Source organism: Lycorma delicatula, chromosome 10 (genome assembly GCF_047948215.1).
Source record: "Lycorma delicatula isolate Av1 chromosome 10, ASM4794821v1, whole genome shotgun sequence".
In the NCBI taxonomy this organism is placed as follows: domain Eukaryota; kingdom Metazoa; phylum Arthropoda; class Insecta; order Hemiptera; family Fulgoridae; genus Lycorma; species Lycorma delicatula.
In genome coordinates, this window is record NC_134464.1 from 109,265,652 (window position 1) to 109,289,544 (window position 23,893).

At 30.1% G+C, this 23,893-nt stretch overlaps 1 long non-coding RNA gene across 1 annotated transcript; it reads left to right on the top strand.

Annotated features, from left to right (window-relative positions):
- Positions 1 to 4,498: 4,498 nt before the first annotated feature.
- LOC142331495 (uncharacterized) lies at positions 4,499 to 10,275 on the top strand. The gene is made up of 3 exons (XR_012758008.1): positions 4,499 to 4,751; positions 6,135 to 6,204; positions 10,154 to 10,275. It is a non-coding gene; the product is annotated as an uncharacterized LOC142331495 (long non-coding RNA).
- Positions 10,276 to 23,893: the final 13,618 nt, after the last annotated feature.

The following is a 23,893-nucleotide window of genomic DNA, read 5'->3' on the forward strand; positions in this document are numbered from 1 at the left end:
TATCCTGTTAACCGTGTAAACAAATATAAATCATTTTCATTAACGCCTTTTGAATTGTGAATTATTATATATTTAGTCGCTTAATTTAGTTATCTCGATATTATTTCATCTGTTTTTATATTTATGGACTTTAATCGAACCTAACTTTATTTTTTAATCGATAGTGAAATTTGTCATGCCGACCTGATTAAGGTTTTACCACGGTTTCCCTTGATCCATCCGCACAAATTCCGGGACAGTTCCTTTTTTTTATTAATGAAATAGCGTATTTACGCGTTCCCGAGTATTATATACTCTTATATAATATATTATTCTACACTAATCGGAATAAAAAAATTATTTATTAACTTAATTAAACCCCAAAAAAAAAAATTATAGAGGTATCTTTTACTTTCACGTCTCGATTGAAAGTAGATGAATAACTTTAGGCGACAGAACAATCAAATAGTGTAGTGCGGTGGTGTGTAGCTGTTATTTTATATATAGTCAGTTCGATTCACGGTAAGGGTGTGACATTTTTTATCATATGATCAACATCTACATTGATTCACTATAAATGTTGAATATCTCTCTAGAGAGACTAAATTTGAACCGCAGTTCTGCTATATCAAACATTAGACGCGGGTGTGCGTGCGTGCGAACTCTTGCATTACTGATAAAGACATATACACTTATAGTTTTATCAAGCTGTAACATTAGATTTTATTAAATAATAGAAATCTTCATCAACAACCTCTTGTAAATAAATTTGTACCTTCAAAACTAGATTGTATGTTAGTTAAATCTAGTTTTGAAGGTACAAATTTATTTACTGTAATACATAATTTGTGCTAGATTAAAAAAAATTCAGATTATAATAAAAGCGAAGTGTTTAATAAAAAAAATTAAATATAAATAAAATAAATGTAATAAGTAAATTCCTTATAGTAATAAATGCTTTAATAGAAAAACAATAGTTCGATAGGCAATGATAAAATAAAACAATAATTTATAAAATTGTATGGTTCATACGCTCTCAGAGGTAATTATTTTTTTGTTTTATTTTTTTGGGATGACGCATAATTAAAAATTGTTAGTCTGTGACTATACGTTGTGGTGCGGGGTGAGAGGGGAGATGAAACAAATGCAGCAGGTGGCTAACTTCACTCTGATTGGCTACCCACGTACAGTACTGGTCACGCGATGGTACAATTCAAATACAACCGTAAATGTGCGTACGTGTGTGTGTATTTCTGTCTAATAACAAAGTTAATATCCCTGTTATATTTCTTATATAGACGTTCGATATAATTAAATTAAATCAAGATTTGTTGATCATTTTATATCTATTATTACATTTTATTTAAAATAATAATTAATCTCCCTTAATTTTAATAATTTTTTAAAAATATTACGATTAAATTTATCAGTTTTGTAAAGTAATTTACAAAAAGAGTGAGAGAGAGACCCTCTGTCTCGCTTCCTCTCCATCACTGATCCCCCTACCAACCCCTCTCTCAATTTCTCTCCATCGCCCTCGCACCCTCTCCCACCAAATCTCTCTCACACTACCCGCTCTGTCTCTCACTCGACCCCTCTCTCTCCCAGTCACTCTCTCACTCTCCCCCTCCGTCAATCTCTCTCGCTGTATGCGGTGGGCTACTTAAACATGTTTGTATTTTTTCAATTTTCTCACTCAAAGTGCATTTTTACAAAAACTTTGTAATAAAAAAAATTGACCGTTAAGGTTTTTGCCGACGAGAAGAAAAGTTACAACGTCGTTTGTAGTAATAACAAATTACGCGTATAGAATTTTATTTCGAAAATACGAGTACACCGTTAAATTATGTTACTTCATTTGTTTTTAAATTTCAGCGCTCCTTTGATCAGCTAAACAAACATAGTTTTTTTGTAATTTATTTATTTCGCGTCGTTTATTATTGTACGTAATGAATTAGATGAATTGTAACCTATAAGGAATGCCGAAATTCAAACCCAGGATTTTCGGTATATCAGTCGGTTAATTTACCAACCGATCGATCTGAGGGTCATTAAAACTTTCTTAAAAATAGTTTTCCTCTAAAAGAATGATCGACTATACATTTTCAACAATTTTGTGATTTTTTTTATTTTTATTTAGCTTAAAAAATATAAATTAAACACGGGAAATGTTAAATATAAAAATCTGTAATGAACTATTTGTTGTATATATCTCGTTGTACTGTTTACAAATAATTTCTGCTTTAAATATTATGTACGCATAATTATTAAGATGATACACGATTATACAGAGTCCTTACCGGGTGTCGACTCATATTATAAAATATTGGTTGCCTTCTACAACCTCACCACCTATGTTTTTTTTTCCTTTCTTACTTATATTATTAAATATATATATGTTAAATAAAAACTACGCCGATAAATTTCTAAAAATATTTTTACAAATTTATTAAAACGATTATTTGTTACTTTCTTTCCTATCAAAGATCTTTTAAAATATATTTCGTCGTTTTTAACTAATACCTGGCTCTCAATGAACGAAACAGTTTAATCCAAAAATTATATTGAAAGTTCTTTGAGTGACATGGAATTAAATTTTGTCGGATGTCGGATTTTTGTAATCTATTTTGTCACCTCCGTAATAGAACAACCGAATGATATACCGAGGGTTTTGGGTTCGATTCTTGGCTTGGACTTAAGCTCACATGTTTAATGCCTATCTGGGTATTGCCAGTTAAAAGAACGTTACTCGTAGTCTGAAGATCTAAGGTTTTTTCTCAGCTTGGAGAGGGTTTACAGCAGCGTAATATGCTTATAATTAAAAAAAAAAAAAAATTATTCATAACGTTAAGACACTGTAGTTGATTGTTAGTTGCCGCACAGAATTACTTGCGTAATGCTTCTGTCTCAGATCGCTTATATTCATATAAATATTAGATACGGAATCGATTTATTCTTCCTACAGTTCAGCTCTATCGCGTAAGGGATTTATTTATTAAAGCGCGTCAGACTGTTAACCTTGAACCTTTGTAGTCGGCTGGAGTGAGTAATATTACATAACTGTGTTCAACAACGGGCGCTGGCCAGACAGCGCGGGAAGGAACTTGTCGTGATCTTAATACGCATTATTAAAACAAATATTCATAATCTATTTTATATTAAACAATTTATTAATCTAAACTGCCAACAAATTAATATCCGGTTATTTTTTTCTCTTTAATTATGAAATGAATTTTTAGGGTGTAAGAATATATTGAGCCTGTCTGGGATTAGGGATTCGAAACTAGAACCTTTTGCAACATATCTTTATTTTCAAACGGTTTTTTTAATACAAGAATCAACAGTATAATTTATTTAGTAATCTATCTTATTGTACGCATTTTAAAATGTAACAATTGTATTTGTTAAAATGGAATATTTGAGTAAACAATGATTTATTAAATACAATGATACGTAGTTTGTTTATTTTGTATAAATAAGGAAAGGAAAAAGACGATTTTCGAGTTTAATATCGCACTCAATAGTCTCTAAAGGGAGGTTAATAAAATCTTGTGTGTGTATGTGTGTGTGTGTGTGTGTGTGTGTGTGTGTGTGTGTGTGTGTGTGTGTGTGCGTGCGTGCGTGTATGTGTGTGTTTTAAACGATGGCAGATTGTCATATGTACGTAATCTTTTTACTACAGAATAAATTAAATATAGATAGGTTTTATTCGTTGAAAAATTTAACGTTTTGTTTTTGAAATAACAAACCTTGAAGAAGTTTCAGAACCGTCTAATTTAGCTCCCGATTCATCGAGGATATTTACTAATGATATGAAACTTTATATATTTTTAAATACGGTTATAGAGTTCCTAGACTGTAAAATCATTAAACGTTACTTAATTCCGATCACAGATGGCAGTTAACAGGTTGGAAAGCAACATAGTTAAATAAACTTGATTACTTTTTTATAGTCAAAATTTCTTTTTCTCAGAAAACCATTGAAATTCAGTTAAGATAATGCGATTCTAATTGAAAATAAGAATTAAAGCAAACCAAATCGAATGTCTGTTAGAAATCAATCCTTTTGTTTTTTTTGTGAAAAAATTATTAATTACATTTAAAAAATACATTTTTAAATATATTATATTAAAAAAAGTTTAAAAATATTTTAATATAAAAACATTAATTAGAAAATTAAAATTAATTATGCAGATTAATAAGAAAATAATAGTAAAAAAAACCTAACAGAATAAAATAAAAAGATGGGTTCTGAACTACGGATAGAGCGGAGAAAAAAATTTACTAACTGCGGTAACTTGTACGTGCTGGTGTATGTAAAAGGGAGTGTACAGATAGAATTGATCAGGAAGCGTAATTGCTGTGACTGTATCCGACTATTTCGTCCTTCAACTTGGTTCGGCTACAATTAGTCAAAACAACTCCGTGTGTCAAAATATTTTTTACGTTCATGAAAAATTATATTTGTTTATAATATTATTTATTAGCTGCTTCCATTATATACAGCGATGTAGTAAAAATAAAGAAAACTTAGATTGTAATATTATCTAATATTTTCTTTCTGATAACTTATTAATCTAATATAAGTAGTATTAACGTACGATTAACGTTGTCATGTACAATAAATGATATTTATTTCTTTCCGATCTAATGGTGTTTTTAAAACCGTATCAAATTTTGTTTACTTATACGTTATTTGTTTTCAGTATATATAGTAGTGTTTTACACGAATCTAAACGACCATTTAGAGAAGAATTCTACATGTAAATTAGGTAAGTTCTTTCAATAAAATATTTTGTAATAAGCAAAATAGTACACAAATAATGTGATTAATTACAAAAGGTTAACTCATTAGCAGGAATTATGGGAATTTAATGAATTGTTTGGCAAAAATGATTATTTTTAGCTTAGCGAAATATATTTTTATTCTTGTTATTTTAATTTAAATTAAATAAAATTTATATACGTAGATTACTTTATAAAAATAAGTTGCTTTCAAGTAAGTACCGTTACACTAGAAAAGGGGTTGCTAATTTTTTTGTATACTAAATTTATTTTTATTTAAATGTGCTCTAATAATTGCTACTTATTATTTCGGATATCAATATTTTATTGAAGTTCTGTTTTTTGTTTTAAAAAATTTACGTTTCTGTTAACAAATTGTTTTACCTGTGTCTGCATTTGGTGATTAATAATTTAGCTATCTATTTTAGGAAGGTAAATTTCCTTTTATTGTCACCGTGAAATACTTTACAAATATTTTCACACTTTTCTTGAAATTTATATTGATGTGTTCTGCAGATCGAAACGGTCGGTTTTTACGTTAGACGGTCAGATTTATTATTAAGTTTTTTATTCGACAAAATTTAGCCAAAATTTTTGTTCTGACTTTTTTTTCACCGTGATAACTTACAAATTGTACAACATAATAAATGAAAACGACTTTTAAAATTCTCCTGTATGTGTTAGCTAAAAAAACATAGCTAACGGTACATAAACGGGTAATTATGAGGCTTTCAATTATTTAATTTTATCTAATATTCAATTTATTATATATAATTACAACCGCGCACGTACACATAATGATTGCACGTATACAAAAGCACATTCGCGTGCTTGCTTTTATACTTTTTTTTTGGTAAATATAATTAACAATAAAAAATGTAATGTTGCCGCTTCAGTGCCACAGAAAACGTGCTTTGCTTACTAAATCTTAAACCAAAGTCTTGGGTTCGATTTCCAGATTAGTATCTGAAAAATTTTCCACAACTAAACTGAACCGCAAATTATTATAGATTATAAAAAAGATTAACAATTGGTATGTAAGGGGGTAATGATACGATTACACTAATTATAAATTTATCTAACTTAGCCGATTACAACGTTTACTGTAAGCAAATCTACAATACAAATACGCACGCGCCCAAACACACACACACACAGAGTGAGAGAGAGATGAGATCTATTTATTTATTAATAATACTAAGATTAAGTAATGTGTGAACTAATCTACCTTCGTTTAGACATTTTAAGTTAAACTTTTTTCTTATATACCAATTAGCTGTCATATAGCACAACAAATTTAATTTTTTTTTTTAAACTTAATTGTACGAAGTAAAGTAAGTATTGTGATCGCGAAAAATTTCGTTTTTCAGATTTCAACGGAAATATCCATCTTGACCGTTCCTGAATCCATTTTGAATAGTTTCGGCATGACGTCTTTACGTACGTATATATCTCTCATAACTTAATAACGATTAGCCGTAGCATGTTGAAATTTTGGATTTAAGACTGTTATAACATCTAGTTTTGCACCTCCCTTTTGATTGCAATCGACCGGGCTAAAAGTGTCCAAAACAGCCCAAAATCCAAAAAAATTTGGATCCTGGACTTTTTCTTAATCGCAATAATAAATCCTCATTGAGAGTTTTTCAACGATATAAGTGATAATTATTTTCATCGGTTCCAGAGTTATAGCCAAATAAAATTTTAATTAATGAATTATTTGGATCTTACAAGAGGAAGGCACCTAGGTTCGAATCAGACTTCATCTCTTTTTTTTTATTTTAAATATATTGATTTATTAATAATTATTAACATCTGTTTAAAAAAAAATTACAATAAATTATAATTCAATAACAATAAAAAAACATTTTTTAAATGAAAAAATATCAGAAGTTAATGAAATAAAATTTTATGTACTTTTCATTTTAAAAAAAAATGCGTATATGTAATTTAATAGGCGTAAAAAATGAAGACAGTGATGTCCTCATCAGATTTTTTTTAGCCTCTGAGACCAACATTAGGTATTGCTTCAGAGGATAGAATAAAATGATACAAATTTGAATTTTGTAGACTGTGAAAATGCCATGCCTGACCGGGATTCCAACCCGGGACCTTCGTAGGAAAGACCGAGACGCTACCGCTCGGCTAAAATGTTAGTGTTCATTAACTGGCATGCAACTAAATATTATCGTGTCTCATTTTAATTTTTTTTTTTTTTTTTTGAAAAAAATTGTTACTATCTTTCGCGTTAGAAAACAAATACTCAATTAACCCATTTAAATTAATTAAAAAATTTGCTTTATTTTTGTCTTAATATACACAAGTTAGGTTACCGAATTTTCTTTTCTTTCTGTTTGAAAGGACAGACCGTGATGAGAAAAATAACGATCACACACACACACACACACACAGACAGAAAGGCACGTAGCTAGGAGTTTTTTCGGGGGAGGCTAAGGGGGCTGATGATGATGAGATAATAGTAATAATAATGAAAATCATTTTATATTGAAACTGTTTTTTATACTTTACTGTACTTGAAAAATACAAAACATACGCTTAGATTTAATATATCATTTACTACGAAAATAAGAATCGTAATGTTAGTATATCATTTTTTTCATAATCCACATTTGTGGTTAATTTGTCTCGTGTTTTACAAGTATTTTTACTTCAATACAAAAACAAAATAGAAAATTATTTTTTTACACAAACTGTAAGAAATTTGAATAATAATATTTAATATTAAGAAAAATAGTACGCGATTAAATAATGCGATGGAGGGTATAATATAGTGGGTTAATATAGCGTTTATCAATCTTTCAGTATTTGCGACTCGATTTTCAATCATAATTTTCATCGCGCCCACTAACACACCCAACGCACACAGAGAGCAGACTGGCGACAGCTGGTAACGGCATCGCACACAGGTCAGTATTGTAATAATAAACAAGCTTGGGTTATGTTGTTTATAACACCATTCACTGATTTGTTGACAAAACCTAGTCCGTTTAATGCGTTGTTTTTTTTCGAACAACGTTGTGTCTGCGACCTTGACTAAAAACTGAACAAACAGCCTTCACTAAACATATACCTTATATTCTGTAATATAAATTCATATTTTGATAAATAATTAAACGAGTCAATAATATAAATTAAATTAAAAATTCCAACCGTGTCTAAGATTCACCCGGGACCTCCGGACGAAGCTTCTTACTTAGGAGGTCGGTCGGCAAACGGTTTAGTTGATGTTTGTTGATCTATTAAATAACATTATATTTTATGTTCTTATAAACATTAAAGAATTGCATAAATGTAGGAATGTAGGTTGTTTATAGCGTGTAACGCAATATTGTATTTATCTGGCCGTCTTTTACGTTATTTATTAGAAACATAAATAATCGATTTAATTATAAGTTTTACTGATTATTTTTTTTTTATCCTTTAATGCTTTATTTTAAAGTAAGTTTATAACAATCATATTAAAAACTGGCCGTTCAGTCGATATAGTTGTTAGCTTCTAAAAAAGCTGGGCTCGGGTTTGATTCTATTATTCCTCGCTCGTTAAACTACACGTGTAGGATATTACGAGGTCGTATTGTAAATAAAACAGGAGAAATTTGATCTGTTATAATTTATTGTTAAATTTTTTTTACTTTACAAAACGAATATAGTTTATCGTAATATTTTTAATGTATTTATTAAAATTAAAGGAAATTATTAATATTATTTTAAATAAAATGTAATCGATATAAAATAATGGACTAATCTTGATTTAATTTAATTATATCGAACATCTATATAAGATATAGTGATGCTGTTATTAACTTTGTTACTCGTTTAGAAGTGATGACCGTTACGTTAGCGGTTGTATTTGAATTGTACCATGGCGTGATCAGTACTGTCCGACGGTAGCCAATCAGACGCGAAGGAAGACAGCTGGCCGTTCTGTTGTTCGTGATTAACAGTGGGACAGAGGCGCAGCGGGTCAGTGAGGGGGGTGATTCCCCTCACTGTATCTCTCCACCCTGGCATTAGTAACCGACTGACAATTCTTTTCTTTTGGCGCGTCATCAAAAAATCAAACAAAAAAAAAATTATCTCTAAAATTCGTCTTAGTAAAATAGTCCTCTATGAGCTATGACCGATAGAATTTTACAAATTATATTTGTCATCGGCTATTGAACTATTATTTTATTTTATTTATTAGTATAAAAAAAATATTTTATTACATTTATTTATAAACATTTTGTTTTAATCGCAATCTGGATTTTTTTAAATGGATTTTAATAATATATCGCAATCGATGTATTTACAATAAATTAAATTAATATACCGACGGTACACGAGGGGTTGATATTTTTATTTAATTTAATCAAATCTGATGTTCCGTCTTGATAGAACTACATGTGTACAACATAGGTTCATCAGTAATACAAGAATTCATACGTAAATGCACGCTTGCAAAGGGAAAATAGCTTGTTAATCTGTTACCGGATAATTACAATTTTCGCTTTTTCATTTTTATTAAAATAATAAATAACATTTACTTCTTAGCAAATGTTATACATTCATAAATATAAATGCACGGAAACATCAGAATTTTTAATTTACGAAATAATTTACACGAATCACATTTACCGGTACAAATCGAAGTTCTGATAGTCTATTTTAGTATATTTTTTTTTTTTACTTTTTCAAGTAATCACAAAACATAGTATTATATTTTAGATAGGGTATACATAAACGTAATGATAAATTACGTTTACGTATACCCTATCATCGTTATCGTTTAGATAACGATGATGAAAGATTAGCGTTTAATAAAATATTTCAAAGCGACACAGTGTGATTTGACCCACTGTAAATGAAATCGGGTTATTATCTAATGAAAATTTATTATCTAATTAGACGATCCAAACATTTTACATTATGTATAACAGAAATTTTACTATTTTTGACATTTATATTTATATATTTCTTACTGAGAAGTGGATCACGCAAACTTTATCCGTATTTAAAAAAGTTAGTTAGTTTGCACGGCGTGTCGGTAACTTTATGTAAGAATTCAGTTTCCACGAGATGGTTTACAAAGGTTTATTCTTTTTTGTGTTGTTTTTGTTTGTCGAACATGTCCAACTTGCTTGATACAGTGAAATGTAGAACAGACTACAATTTAATTGTATACTCAAATTTGTGACGGCGTATATTTAAGTAGGTTTTCAAACAGTGAGAGTTATTTTCTATAGTAATATCTGTAATATCACTAAGCAAACTTTCAAAGTTCTGAAAAAAAAGTTGTTTTTTGTAAGTATACTTCTGTAAACTACGTTTGGAAAAATTCATTCTGTTCTTCGATAAACGGTAAAATTAATATTTTTTCACGTTTCAGGGCCGGCCCTTGGCGGTAGGCAAGGTAGGCGATGCCTACGGCGGCAAAATATAGTAGCGACAAAGCCGCCTGAATTAGATCGCAAAAAAAAATAACTACCCGCAAAAATATATTTCGATTACTTCTATGTAGAAAATAATATTATTTACTATTTATTAGTAGTTTTGTTTATTTTTTTAAAAGTATATTTAAATCATCTCTAAACATAGTAGGTACTTGTTTTAGTTGTTAACTCGTTAAAAATGTATTTTTTTTTTCAATAAAACAATTTTCCGTAAATCTGTATTAGTATTATTGTCTTAATTCAATTATATGTCATGTCATTTTTCTGGTTAACATAGTTCTTTTATAATTCTGTTTTTTTTTTTTTTTATTTTAAACTTTTTTTGAAGCTTGGCGGTGGCGGGATTTTTGGGGTTTGCCTACGGCGGCAAAAACGCTAGGGTTAGCCTTGCGTGATATCTGTTTTAATTTGACGCGTTAACTTTATTCTCATATAAAATGCAAGAATAATAATTAAAAATTAATCGAGATAAAAGCTAATTAATAAATAACAAAAGAAAATTTATATTTCAAAAAGTCGATATTTTAACGCGCCAACAGGAATCGTTTACACCGCTTCTGAGGTCGTTATCGCAAGATCTGACTGACGAATACTGTTAAAAAATTTAGTATCTATAATTAAAACTCGAAATCTCTGGTTAAAAGGCAGTCTTGATACCTACCATCAGGAAAATCAGCGTGATATCATTTCTTCAAAGAAAGATATCCAATAAATCATATATATCTCCATTTTTACTTTCCCGTCTAGATAGCGCTATAGGTATAGAAGGGAAAGTATTGTATCGGTCCAATTTGGGCATATGTGGTTTTCACCGGATCTTGACGTTTTGACCCTGGAAATTTTTCGGATGTTAAGGTTAAGGTTCTCTCTCTCTCTGTGACACACACACACACACAATCTCTCTCACACACACACTCTCTCTCTCTCTCTCTCTCTCTCTCTCTCTCTCTCTCTCTCTCTCTCTCAATCTCTCTCTCTCTCTCTCTCTCTCTCTCTCTCTCTCTCTCTCTCTCTCTCTCTCTGTGTGTGTGTGTGTGTGTGTGTGTGTGTGTGTGTGTGTGTGTGTGTGTGTGTGTGTGTGTGTTTGGGGTTGGCCTCTAAATCACTTTATATCAAGAACTACTGAACCGATTTTGACCAAACGTGGTCAGATTACTTTTATATATTGAGCATTGATGGCATTACATTTTCAGCGTAAAAGGTCAGCGGGATGAGTCTGTAGAACAAGGTTGCCCTCAATATCTCCAGATTCTGTCTAATCACAGGCGATTTCGTCACTTTATAGGGAATTTCGCCATATTTTTCTTAGGCGCATTTGTTAACGATTAAAAAATAACAATAATCGCAACCCCACCCCAAAAAAGACGATTGTTTTTAACGTATCCCCGTAGAAAAAAGTCTAGGAGTGTCAAATACGGGTTTCTCGCAGGCCAAAGCATAAGACCGGCTCGACTGACTCAACGATTAGGAAATCTTTCATCGAAAGGCCCCGTCGAACGCCTAGGTAAAGTGCGAGAGCGCATCATCTTGTTGAAACATTACAGCAACGTTACTTTGTTGTTCGATTCGGTCGATTTCCGGGTAAACGTACATTTGTAGCGCGTCTAAATAAATATTCCCTGTATTATAATGCGTATGATGTACATATACCGTGCTCGTGAAAAGATAATAGGTCTATCGTAAAATTATTATTTAATTTGATACTAATTTACAATACTAGAATTAACAATATATAAAAACAATTAATATTTAATCGAATTGAACATAAAGTGGAGGACATGAAAACAGACACAAAATTACAACTTCAATTATCTGCCATAACTCGGCTATTTTTTAACCGATTTAAAAATAATAAAAGGCTTAATAACATACACTTTGATAAAACTTATATTTATGGAGAACCTTATATTTATGTAACGGATCAAAAAATTAACATTTTTTGATTTTGTAACATTTTGTAATTTGTTAAGGTATTTAAGTCCTGATATTTTGCTAATTTTAAAACTTTTATTACCAAGACTTTTACCAAATAACGATGTGATTCTTAGATCTGAACTTGAGATATAAATTTTTTTATAAAAGAAACAAAATTACAGATGGGGAAGAACAAAGAAGAAATTACCATTTTTCCTATGGATATTTTTTGTTTAGTTTTTAAAGTAGAATCAAAAACGTATAGCCGGCTCACCATCGTATAAACATTCTGTATAAATTTATGTAAACGGTAAATCACAATTCCTGGTCAAACCGATTTCTAACATCACTCATCGGAATTACAATATATCTTGTATTTTCATTATTCTCTTTCATCTTAAATTAAAATTATTATGGAACATTCTTTTGTTCTAATTAAAAATTAAGAAGAAAAATTAACTCATAGTAATGTTGAAAATTAACTCAGTCTTAGGTTTCATTCATGAAGACTTTTAAAATTTAAAGATCTTTGGCTTCTTTCGGTCGCATCCGGCTCCTGATGATTCAGCGGCTCCATACAGTTCACGCAACTCCTTTCCGATGCACTCAGCTCCTGTCAGCATCGCTCGGTTCTTTACAGTTTACACAGCTCCTTTCAGATACACTCGGCTCCTGACGATTCAGCGGTTCCATACACAGTATATAAGCAATCTCCTCGCTTCATTCGGTCCTATTCCAGTCTTCTAAGAGACTATTACAAGTCTCAAAGGACTCATCTAGTCTTATATCATTGATTACATTTATTAATACGATAAACATACATAAAGATTTATAAGTTATTAATGTTATACGTATAAATGATATTTACAATTACAATATAAATATAATCAAAAGAACTCAAAAATTATTTAAGAATCTTCATATTCAAAAATCTACTGCATAAAGGGATTCACAGTGTCTTAATTTTATATCATTTATGTAAGATCTTTCTTAAATTATTTCACATTTAATTTACATTATCAATAATTTATATTAATTTAAATCACTATTATGGAAAAGGAACAATTAATTAAACAAAGGGGGTCAATAAAGGCCTCTATAACTAGAATTGCCACATTTACTGACAAATTTGATCCATCACAAGGTGATGGTCATGCCTTGTAAATTAAATTAAGGAATCTTGATTTACAATGCAAACATGACCTCGTTCAATCAAAACTTGAATTAGATTATGACTATGATGTTTTATCATTCCATCATGAACAGGTCAAGGAAAACTAGTGTACTGTAGAATGGAAATTGCAACATTTAATAAATAATATTAATCAAAAATCATCTAATCAAGAAGTTAGTACAAATACATCAAACTCAATTACAACCTATAAATATACCAATATTTAAAGGTAATGTCTTAGAATGACAGTGTTATATTAATATATCTTGTATTTATTAATTTAATTCGTAATAGCGATGATTTAACTAACATTCAAAAATGACACTGTTTACATTCTTTAAAAAATTAAATTCTTTAAAAATTAAAGATCTTCCAATAACAAATGAAAATTATCTTGTTGCTCTAGAATTATTAAAGGTACGGTTTGACAATAAATATGTAATTGCTTTTCATAATGCTTTCATAATTTATTTATCGTAGTTCAGTTTTTAACATCTAAATTGGATCATAACACCTCAAGATTATGGAAAGAAAGGTTGTCAAATGAGAGGTTTCCCACCTTTACAGACTTCATTGAATTTCTTTATTCTAGATGAAAACTTTTAGAAAATATTAATTTATCCATTTCAAACACGCAAGTGAATACGTCATAAAATACAACCAGATCTTTAACCAAACGTTTTAATTTAAATCCTAATGAACAACACAAAATTCATAATGTTAGTTATGTAAAATCCAATTTGTATCGATTTTCATTTTGTTAATCGAATCATTACTTATATCGATGTAAAGAATTTTTAAATTTGTCCGTAGATAATTGTAAAAACTTTTTGGCAAATAATTGTTGTTTAATTGTTTATGTAAAGGTCATTGTATTAATTAATGTTGTTCTGTAAGATTTGTGATAAGAAACCCAATACGCTTGTTCATATGGATAAAATTAACATTCTAAGGTTGATGGCAATAAACCTGAAAGTATAACCTATTGTTTGTTTAAAAATCAGTCAAAAGAAAATGTAATTCTGTCAACAGCTGTATGTAATACTACTGATATACGTGGTAATACGTTTTCATGTAGATTACTGTTAGATTCTGGTTCACAAGCAAATTTTTTTCATTTAGTTTTGCCCGCAAATTGGATCTTAAACTTAATAAAAATAATCTACTCATTTCAGGCATAAATAATTTATTAGTTTAGTCCAAATACAGTGTTACACTCACATTATAGAAACATTTTGTTCAAGTAAAATGCGTTGTTTTACCAGATATTACTGACATTGCATTCATCTGCATTTGACATTTCTCACTTCAAATTACCTCATAATATATTTCTGGCTGATCCCAATTTTAAAATACCAAATGACATTGATGTACTAATTGTAGCTCAATTCTATTTATTCTTCCTGAGAAATTCATTTATATTTTCAGATATCCTATTATATAGGAAACTAAATTAGGATATGTAATTAACGGTAGTCTTCCTAATAACAGTGAGGGCAACAATAATGTTGCATCTTTTCTTGTACGTAACGCTCATAAAAATTTTATGTGATGATCTACTACACTCAAGAATTTCTGGAAACTTGAAGAAATTAATACTGATACTTCAGGCAATGAAACCTCAACATGTGAAAAACATTTTCAAACCAATACTATTCGAAATAATCACAGCAAATTTGTTGTGTCATTACCATGCAAGAGTATTAACATTCAACTAGGCGATTCCTTTGTCTATACTAAAAATAGATTTTTATCTTTGGAAAGAACGCTAAACAACTTTTCCAAACTTAAATATTCCGCTTTCAAACAAAAATATTTAGATTTATATCATTTATCACTACTCAACTCCAATGATTTGTTAATAAACAAATCGAGTGTATGTTATTTACCTCACCATCCATTATTTAAACCATCAAGTTTAACTACTAACATTCGAGCTATCTGACTGTTCAGCGAAAACCACTGACGGTTTATCCGTCAATGATACTCTCTTAGTTAGACCTGTAGTTCAATAAAACTTAATTTCCATATTGCTTAGATTCAAAATCAATAATTACATCATTACTTCTAATATAGCTAAAATGTATCGTCAGATATTAGTTAAATCTAGCGATTCCAATTTACAATGTATACTTTGGCATGATTCTCCAGATCAGGAGATAAAACCCTTCTCATTATGTGTGGTAACAGTATGGAACCACTTGAGTTTCATATTTGGCCACACGGTATTTAATTAAAATGAATCTCCACTTGTATGCAAGGCCATTCAAAAAGATTTTTATGTTGATGATCTAATAACAGGTTCAGACAACTTTGAAGAAGTTATTCAGTTAAAAATTGATATTTCTAAATTATTCAACAATATGGTTTTCCACTCCATAAATGGTTTTCAAACAATAATGTCATTTCTTCTTTTGAAAACAATACTTCCTTTCCTTTAAATCAAAAAAAGAAGTTATGTACTTTAGGAGTTCTATGGAATAATTCCTCAGATAAGCTACCAAACTGTTCATGCTAATGGTTTTAAAGAGTAGCATTTGATTAAATCCATTAAAATAGGTAATTTCATGAAATCCAACATTGGTAGTAGAATTGTTTCTATTGAAATACATGGGATTCTCTGATGTCTCTATAAAGGGCAGTAGCTGTAGTAACTGTATACACTATTAATACAATTTCCTCTAATTTACTGTGTTCCAACTCAAAACAGGCACCCTTAAAACAAATTACACTCCCAAGATTTGAAAAATCAGCCAACCAAAAAGATACTGCTTTTTTTCTGATGCACAGCTTACACATGCAACGATTTAAAATATTTATCATTTAAATATAATATTTTTTGTTTATTTAATTCAAAGATTCCAACTAAAGCGCGCGCACATACTGTATTTCATTCATGTGGGTGTTGGGTACTAGCGGCCACTTTAAATATTCATTTATTTAATTATAATGTTACAACATACCAAAACAACTACAGCAGCTGTACATCAGTGCTACACTAGTGCTCCTTGGGGTGACAGTGGGTACTAACAAGTCACTATACCCCGGGATTTCCCGATGATGGTATCAGGGACCCTTGAGGTGTGTGAAGGGCATGCGAAATGCATGCCTGGATCCATTAGGTTAGGGCCGGGAAGGGTAGCCCTCTAGCAGAGGAGGTTGCTGGCTTCCAGGATAGGTAGTCGGCCTCCTTCGAGGATGCTTTGGGGGACCCCGACGGGAGAAACCTCATGTTGAGGTGCTACAGGGTGGGCAGTGAATACCGAACACATATACATGTACATATGGAATATTTGCATCTGGTTTTTTGGGTTCCTAAGGTGTCAAAATAAAACTAGGGTAGTTTGATTTGTGCATTACATAACAGAAACATAATAATAAGTATTCACCACCATCATAAATCAGCTGTCATTGACATGGATCAGATCACGATCACCATTATTCATTGAGCACCGATCAGGTCATAAATCACCGTTCATTGTACAGTTGATCCCTGTTCAGTGAGCACTGATTAGATCACAGATCACGTTCAATGGGTACCGATTGGGTCACAGATCAGTCATTGTTCAGCGATCATCAATCATCATCATCATCAACAATAAAACTAATATCAGAATGTTAATTCTACAATATGGTAGTATATGATCACTAGTGTAGTCTACACAAATTCATGGTCCAACTGTCCATCAGTAGGTTTAAGGGAAGGATTGTTGTAAGATTACATTTAATATTTGATTTGTGACCTCGAAAAGCAGCAACAACACACGTATTATTCAGGTGTACAGTTAAGCAGAAGTATCTAATTATAAAGGAAAACTGGACGTATGAGTACAATATTTATTGTAAGTGGAATTGCAGGTTTGTTTCTATTGTTATATTAACATAATTATAAAAGTTTACATAAATTTCCAAAAATATTCTAATATGACATTATTTATACCCCCATGCTGGTGGTTCAAAGTTACTTGTACTAATTATAAATTGAACGGGCATGCAAGTGATCATCAATAAAACCATTATCAAAGTGGCATACATGATGTAAAAGAATTTTTTAAAATTCAGCTCTAATGATAATTTGATCTCATAGAACTAAACTCCTCTTGCACACTCGTATCTTTTGATTCCAGTTATTTTCTGCCTATTGTAACAGTTAATTCTTTGATGAAAATTTATCCTTGGAGTAGATTTACAACATTATAAAATAAATCATAGTATACCGCTTACTAAGTAGTCCAGCATTTTTAGAATTTATATTACAATTGTTCATCAAAAAAGATCATTACTTTGATATTTGTAGTTCTATTGAAAATGGCTAGAACGCTTATTCTTCAGGTTTATTGTTAAGCATAAATATCAAATTGGAAACATGATTAATGTAAAATATTAAGTAGATTTGCAGGTTTGTTTCTATCGCTACAGATCTCAGAGTTCCTGTTGACTGACTCCTTTGTTCTCTTTAGAGCACAAGATTCATTAGTCAATATATGAACTTTCCTTACATATTGTGTAGTTTTTTGAAGGCAGATAGTATTTTCAAAAAACAGTTAACAGTGCAATCCTCTGATTTTTAGCACTGTTGAAGCTCAACAGTTGAACTGATTTATATATGTGCCCACATTGTTATCCTTACGTTTCTGAGTGTCATAGGCTATACATTTATATGTTTATGTTTCAAAAAACTTGAAAAAAATTATACGATGTACAAAATTGTCACCTGCATGCTCTTTCAATTATCCTGTATGAAAGAACAATGGTTTTTTTAATATTTGAAACTCTGCAAATAATTGAGAGTAAGTTTATGCACGCATAGATTTACATTATAAAATAAAATATGTATACTGCTTAGTAAGAAGTCAAGCAGTTTTGCAATGTATACTACAAATGTTTGTTGAAAAAAATAATTACTTGTGAAGTTTTATTGATTGAAGCCTGCTTGCCCTGTGTTCAGGTCTACGATTAAGCGTAAGTATCAAATTAGAAAGCGGCGTTGGAAGTAAAATATTAAAAAACAATTTGCAGGTTTGTTTCTACTGCTACAGAACTTGGAAATCCTGTTGACCTCCTTACTAGACCTCAATATGTGAACTTCCCTTACATAATTTAATTTTTTTTTTTTTTTTTTTTTTGAAGGTAGATTGTATTTTGGGAAAACAAAGTTTTAACAGTGCAATACTATGATTTTTGTTGAAGGTGGTAGGCTACAGATTTGCGGGCAAGAAGGGATTTTAATCTCCTTCTACTAGATGGTATTTTTATTTTTTTCAATAAAGTCCATTTTGAGAAAGAATATTGCTGAATCTCAGTTTTTACACAACTGCCCAAAAAGGAGTGTAATGTACTTCAGGTATATGTATGTTCCACCGTAGCAGCTCAACGGCTTAAGTCATTAAGTGATTTAGATGTACTAGACCCTGAGTTGTTATCCTTATATTACTAGGAATGTCATAGACTATATATACAAAATTATCATCCACACACTAATTACCCTCATATTAAAGAGCAATGTTTTTTTTTTTTTGGCAGTTGTGATTTTTAATATTTTAGATACTGAAAATAATTAGGCAAGTTTATCCATGGAATAGATTTACAATATGAAATTAGTATACTGCTTCATAAGAAGTCAAGCAGTTTTATAACCAATGTATCCTTTCAAATTTACCTTGTGCCTCAAAGTAATTTATAGTGGGTTAAGGGGAGGTGGTATACAAAGTTTGGTAATTTATTTTGATTTTCATATTTTCCACTAATTCAAGTAAATTTTCAGGTAAAACCTAAATTACAGCTTTGAGATCACAGTTAGTGATTTTTGTCCCTGGAAATATTATCTTGCATTTAAATTTTTGCATTATCTCAGAATTAACAATTTCCTAATTTTTAGCACTCATAAGGGTACTTTATGTTCATTTTATGAATTACTTTGAGCTCCATCCTTAGAAATAACTATAGCAAAAGCCCTATGATCCTTAAAATGTACCAGAATGACAGCACTAGAAACGTTGTGTTTATATAAAATTGATTTATAGAAAACGTGATCAATACAGGATGGCCTATCATCATCAGTACCTCTATTATCAATATTAACTAAGGAGTTGTACTCATTCATACCAAATATTTTTAGATAATGCTTACAAATACTGTTTATTCTTTAATTAATATTTATGTCTCCTACTAAAAAAAAAGATATATTGGAATCATAGGAAGGTATTCAAGGCCTTTCAAATCGTTTGCTTATTCCAGCTACAGACATCCAAGAACATAAAGTGCTGTTTTAACCAATTTTTTTTTCTTTCAGAATGTATCCTAGCCAGTTAGCTTTCTTATTTTTTTTCTGATTAAGCTTCTATTCTTGTAAAATCTTATTATTATCTCTTCATTTTTCAGTACAATTATAATTTTCAGTAATTGAGATAAAAAGTTGGATGTAGTGGGTGAGAAAGTCAGAGTTGGCCGATGTGAGATTTAGAATAGGCTTTATGAATGTGAAGGTAGAAGGAAAATCATGGTTAAATATTTAATTTAAGAAAATTTTAATATCTGGAAAACCATGAAAAATATAATTTACCAACAAACATAATAAACATAGCTAAAGAGAAATATAAATCTCAAGTCATTCACCCAGGAAATTTGACCAAGAGGTTAAGAGTAAATAAAGGTGTCAGATTGCACTGAGTACTATCATTTTAAATATTTCTGACGGTAATTGATAATTTGTCGAGGTAGGGAATTGAAGATAAAAAAAGTGGTAGGATTCATTCAAGAAAATTTAGGACCTCGACTTTGCTCATGAGATATGTACACTGCCACCTCATAATTTTGTTAATATGACACTGACAAAATAAATCAATTTAGAATAGGATTCCAGCTAGTACACTACCATATCATTAATTGAAGATAAATCAAAATCTTTGTCTATAAATTATGCACCAAGAGATTCTGTCATAGTTACCTGATTGAAAATAATACATCACAGTAAATTATTACTCCATTGTTTTTATTAATTGCAAATAATTGTCATCAGTTATCAAAAATTAAAGTTTTTAATGTTTGTGAATGATATACACATTTTTGAACTGAATGACTACATTATGTTTTGAGAACATGCAGATTGTGTATTTAATTGGTGAATTTAAAGTGATCTAGATATGAATAAGGGAAAATGTAATAATTATATTTTTTTTTGAAGAAGAGAATATTCTCTTCTTCAATCAGTAAAAGGAATCCTCCTTACCATAGCTGTACGACTAATAACAATGATCTAACCCATGTTGATAATGAAAGAGATTTTGAAATTTATTTCATTATTCATTTACAGATGTCTAGGCTTCAATAGAAGGAGGGGTCAATTTTTAAAAGGGAATATACATTAGTATACTTTTATAACAACCCCTCTGTATACAAATTGTGATTGTATATAGCTCTGAGATTTAGAATCCATGTCATGATCAAGGCACTGCCTTACAATGTGTCCAACATTGGTCTCAAATTTGCTTCAAACATGACTCCAATGTTTATCATTGTACACTTTGTCTCACCATGTGTGAAAAATTCAGAAAAAAAACATTTTGGTATGAACTAATGTGATAAAACGTAAAAACAGTAACATGAGATAAGCATAGGAATGGTACACACACTAAAGAAATTGCCAGTAAAAATGGTAAAGTGTTATAGGAAGAGGGAAAGATATTTGAAAGGTGGAATAAGTGTATAAAGTAACAACATTGCTCAAAAGGAAGCCAAATGATCTTATAAAGGCTGGAATAAAATTAAAACTTGAAGTAGGACCAGCAAAACCAAAATTGGAAGTTTTATCAGCATCAACAGAACTGCTTAAGAATTAAATAGGATTTCAGAAGATAACAAAATTATGTAATGGGATCTACAACGATGGGATGTAGTCAGATTTTCTTAAAACAATCATGATTCCATTTCCCATTAATTACATATTATGTACACAGATTTGTTTTGCAAAATTTCAATCGGCAATAGAAGAAAAGATAATCAGATTAAATAAATTACATACATTTACAAAATAATTTTTATACCCGTTTGGGATGAATTTTCTTTATTAAGAATGTTATACCGTTTCAATGTTCCATTATTGTAAAAATAATTAAATATTTCATTGTATTGAGGTAACCTTAAAAGAACGGAACTAGTTATTTTCTATGTCATGTGCCCATTATTATAAATCGTGTGCTCGATTATTATAAATCCCGGTAATTTTTTACCGCATTCTACTGGATATTTTTTGAAAACAAAATACGTGTATATTCAGGTTATGTATGTCGTTTACGTTGTGTTTAAAGTTTGGTGTTTATGAGACTATTATTTTATGAAAAAGTTTCATTTATTAGTTTATTTTATTGTATTAGCTGTGTGCGTTTTTTTAAAATGGTGATATTTGTAATACAGCAATTACAAAACCGATTTGTGATATGTTATCGGTCATAAATTCATCCAATCATTCTGATTTGGAAAGTAGGTATTAATATTTTTGCTTTAGAACTGTTTTTAATACTATCATTACAATGCATTAGATCTAATCCAACATTACTACTAATAGAAATACACATATATAGTATCATAAACTGGCTTACCTGAAATGTAATTTAGCCATAAATTTCTTGTACTAATTATTGGTTTCTGTTATGAAATTTTTTTTTTTAACCAAAAATTGACTTATTCCTATTTACCTTACCCATTTGTTTATTTTGACAGCAATATTTGCAAACGGTCATAATGTATCAGTCATATTGGGGCACAGAATACTTTACTATCACAGAAATGAGAAAGTTTCTAAAAAATAAATTATTTAATGTTTTAGTGGCATGCACATTGTTTCATTAGTACTGAAATTAATACAGTATATTGCAAAACTCCTCCGTATTCTAAGAAGTTATAAAACATGCTTTATCATCATAAAATCATTCTACTTTCTGCTTGATAAAGATGCAGAATCCGCATGAAAAAAATTCTTAATCTTACCAGTGGATGGTGAGGTTGACTGCCCTGATGATCTCTTGTGCTTCTTAACATTCTTCAGAACTCTTGCCGATCGCTTCCTTGCTCCCTCTTCTGATTCTTCACTTGCATATATTCTCCATGTACCTTCAATATTTATGTATAATGCAGTTTTCTATCTTCTAAAGAAGTTGTTCCCTCTAAGTTTACCGTTTTGTTTGATTCCTGCTGCTTAACTTATATCTTAATTACCTTCTTTCTTATCATATTTACTTCCTTATTGCACTCTTCCGTAACAAAAATCCTGGTTCCCTCCAATTTATTTGTGTTCCAGAGAATTTTTAATTTTTTGTATACTCGTGAAAATAACATTACAATTTGCCTTATAAAAATAATCACCCTATATTTTTTATATAATTTAAATTATCCACAGACACTTGAACTGAAGTGGGTGGTTGAATAGTGAATAGTAAGGTATACTATATCCACTAAAAGTCTAAGAAAGAAAACAATTGATTCCATGTGTAATTTTCATCATTTCATAATGTTCTTGTTTAGTTTCCACTGTGATTTGAGAAATATTGAAAAAACTTCTGTCAAATCGTATTATAATATTATGATAACTATTTCAATTGATTTTCACTGTGTTATTATTTTTATGACATATTATAGGTTTCTGTGGTGAATTCATGTCGGGAATATCATATGTTTTCAGGAGCATAAGGCTTTATTGCGAATGCTTGAATCACTTTGGTTTGCACGATGTAGAAATAATATGTGAATTGATAAAAACCCCCTACTTTTTATACCAGGATGAGCATAGGCTCGTAGGTATTTAACTTTCTTCTTTATTAAAATGAAATTTACATGCAACTCTTTCCCGAAGTAGTTTAAATTATAAACTGTGCCTCCATAGGTTCCTGCATATGTGATTTGAGTTGCAGTTTTTCACGTGACTTCATGCATCTATTCAAATACAAGGGTTTTTGAATGCTAAGTTAACCGTAAAATTTGGGTAAATGGAGCAAGATTTTATTTAAATAAAGTTTTGAGAAAAATCCATTCAAAATATTTTTCATGAATCATTTTAGATAAAAATTTATCTATTTTGCGTTGATGGCTTGCAAATTTTTGAAGCAAGTTTTAAAATACGTACACCGTACATAATCGATTCAAATATCTATAATACAGCATTACAGCAATTTAAATTGTTTCTTGAAGGAAATGTTGGAATGCCCAATTAATTTCAGAGGGATAAATAAAAGCTGGATGCTTTTTTTGGTAATTAATTTTTAAAAAAGAGTATAGTGATATTTGGAACATGGTACAACTTATCTTAATATCTTATGGACAAGCAACTGTAGAATGAAGCTATTCAGATTTAAAACGATTATTGTGGCAAATCTGAAGGAAGAAAGTTTAATTCCATCGAGTATCATTTATGATATATTCAGAGAAAGAAATTGTGATTATGTTTTAAGTAAAGCACCTTAGGCTAGCGTTCATTGTTTACATGAACAGAAGAAATAAAAAACTGAAGATGAAAAAACAGATTCAAGAAAAAAATAAAAACGCTATAAAAGAAAAATCTGCAATGGAAAAATCATTAGGAATTTTGAACAAGGAA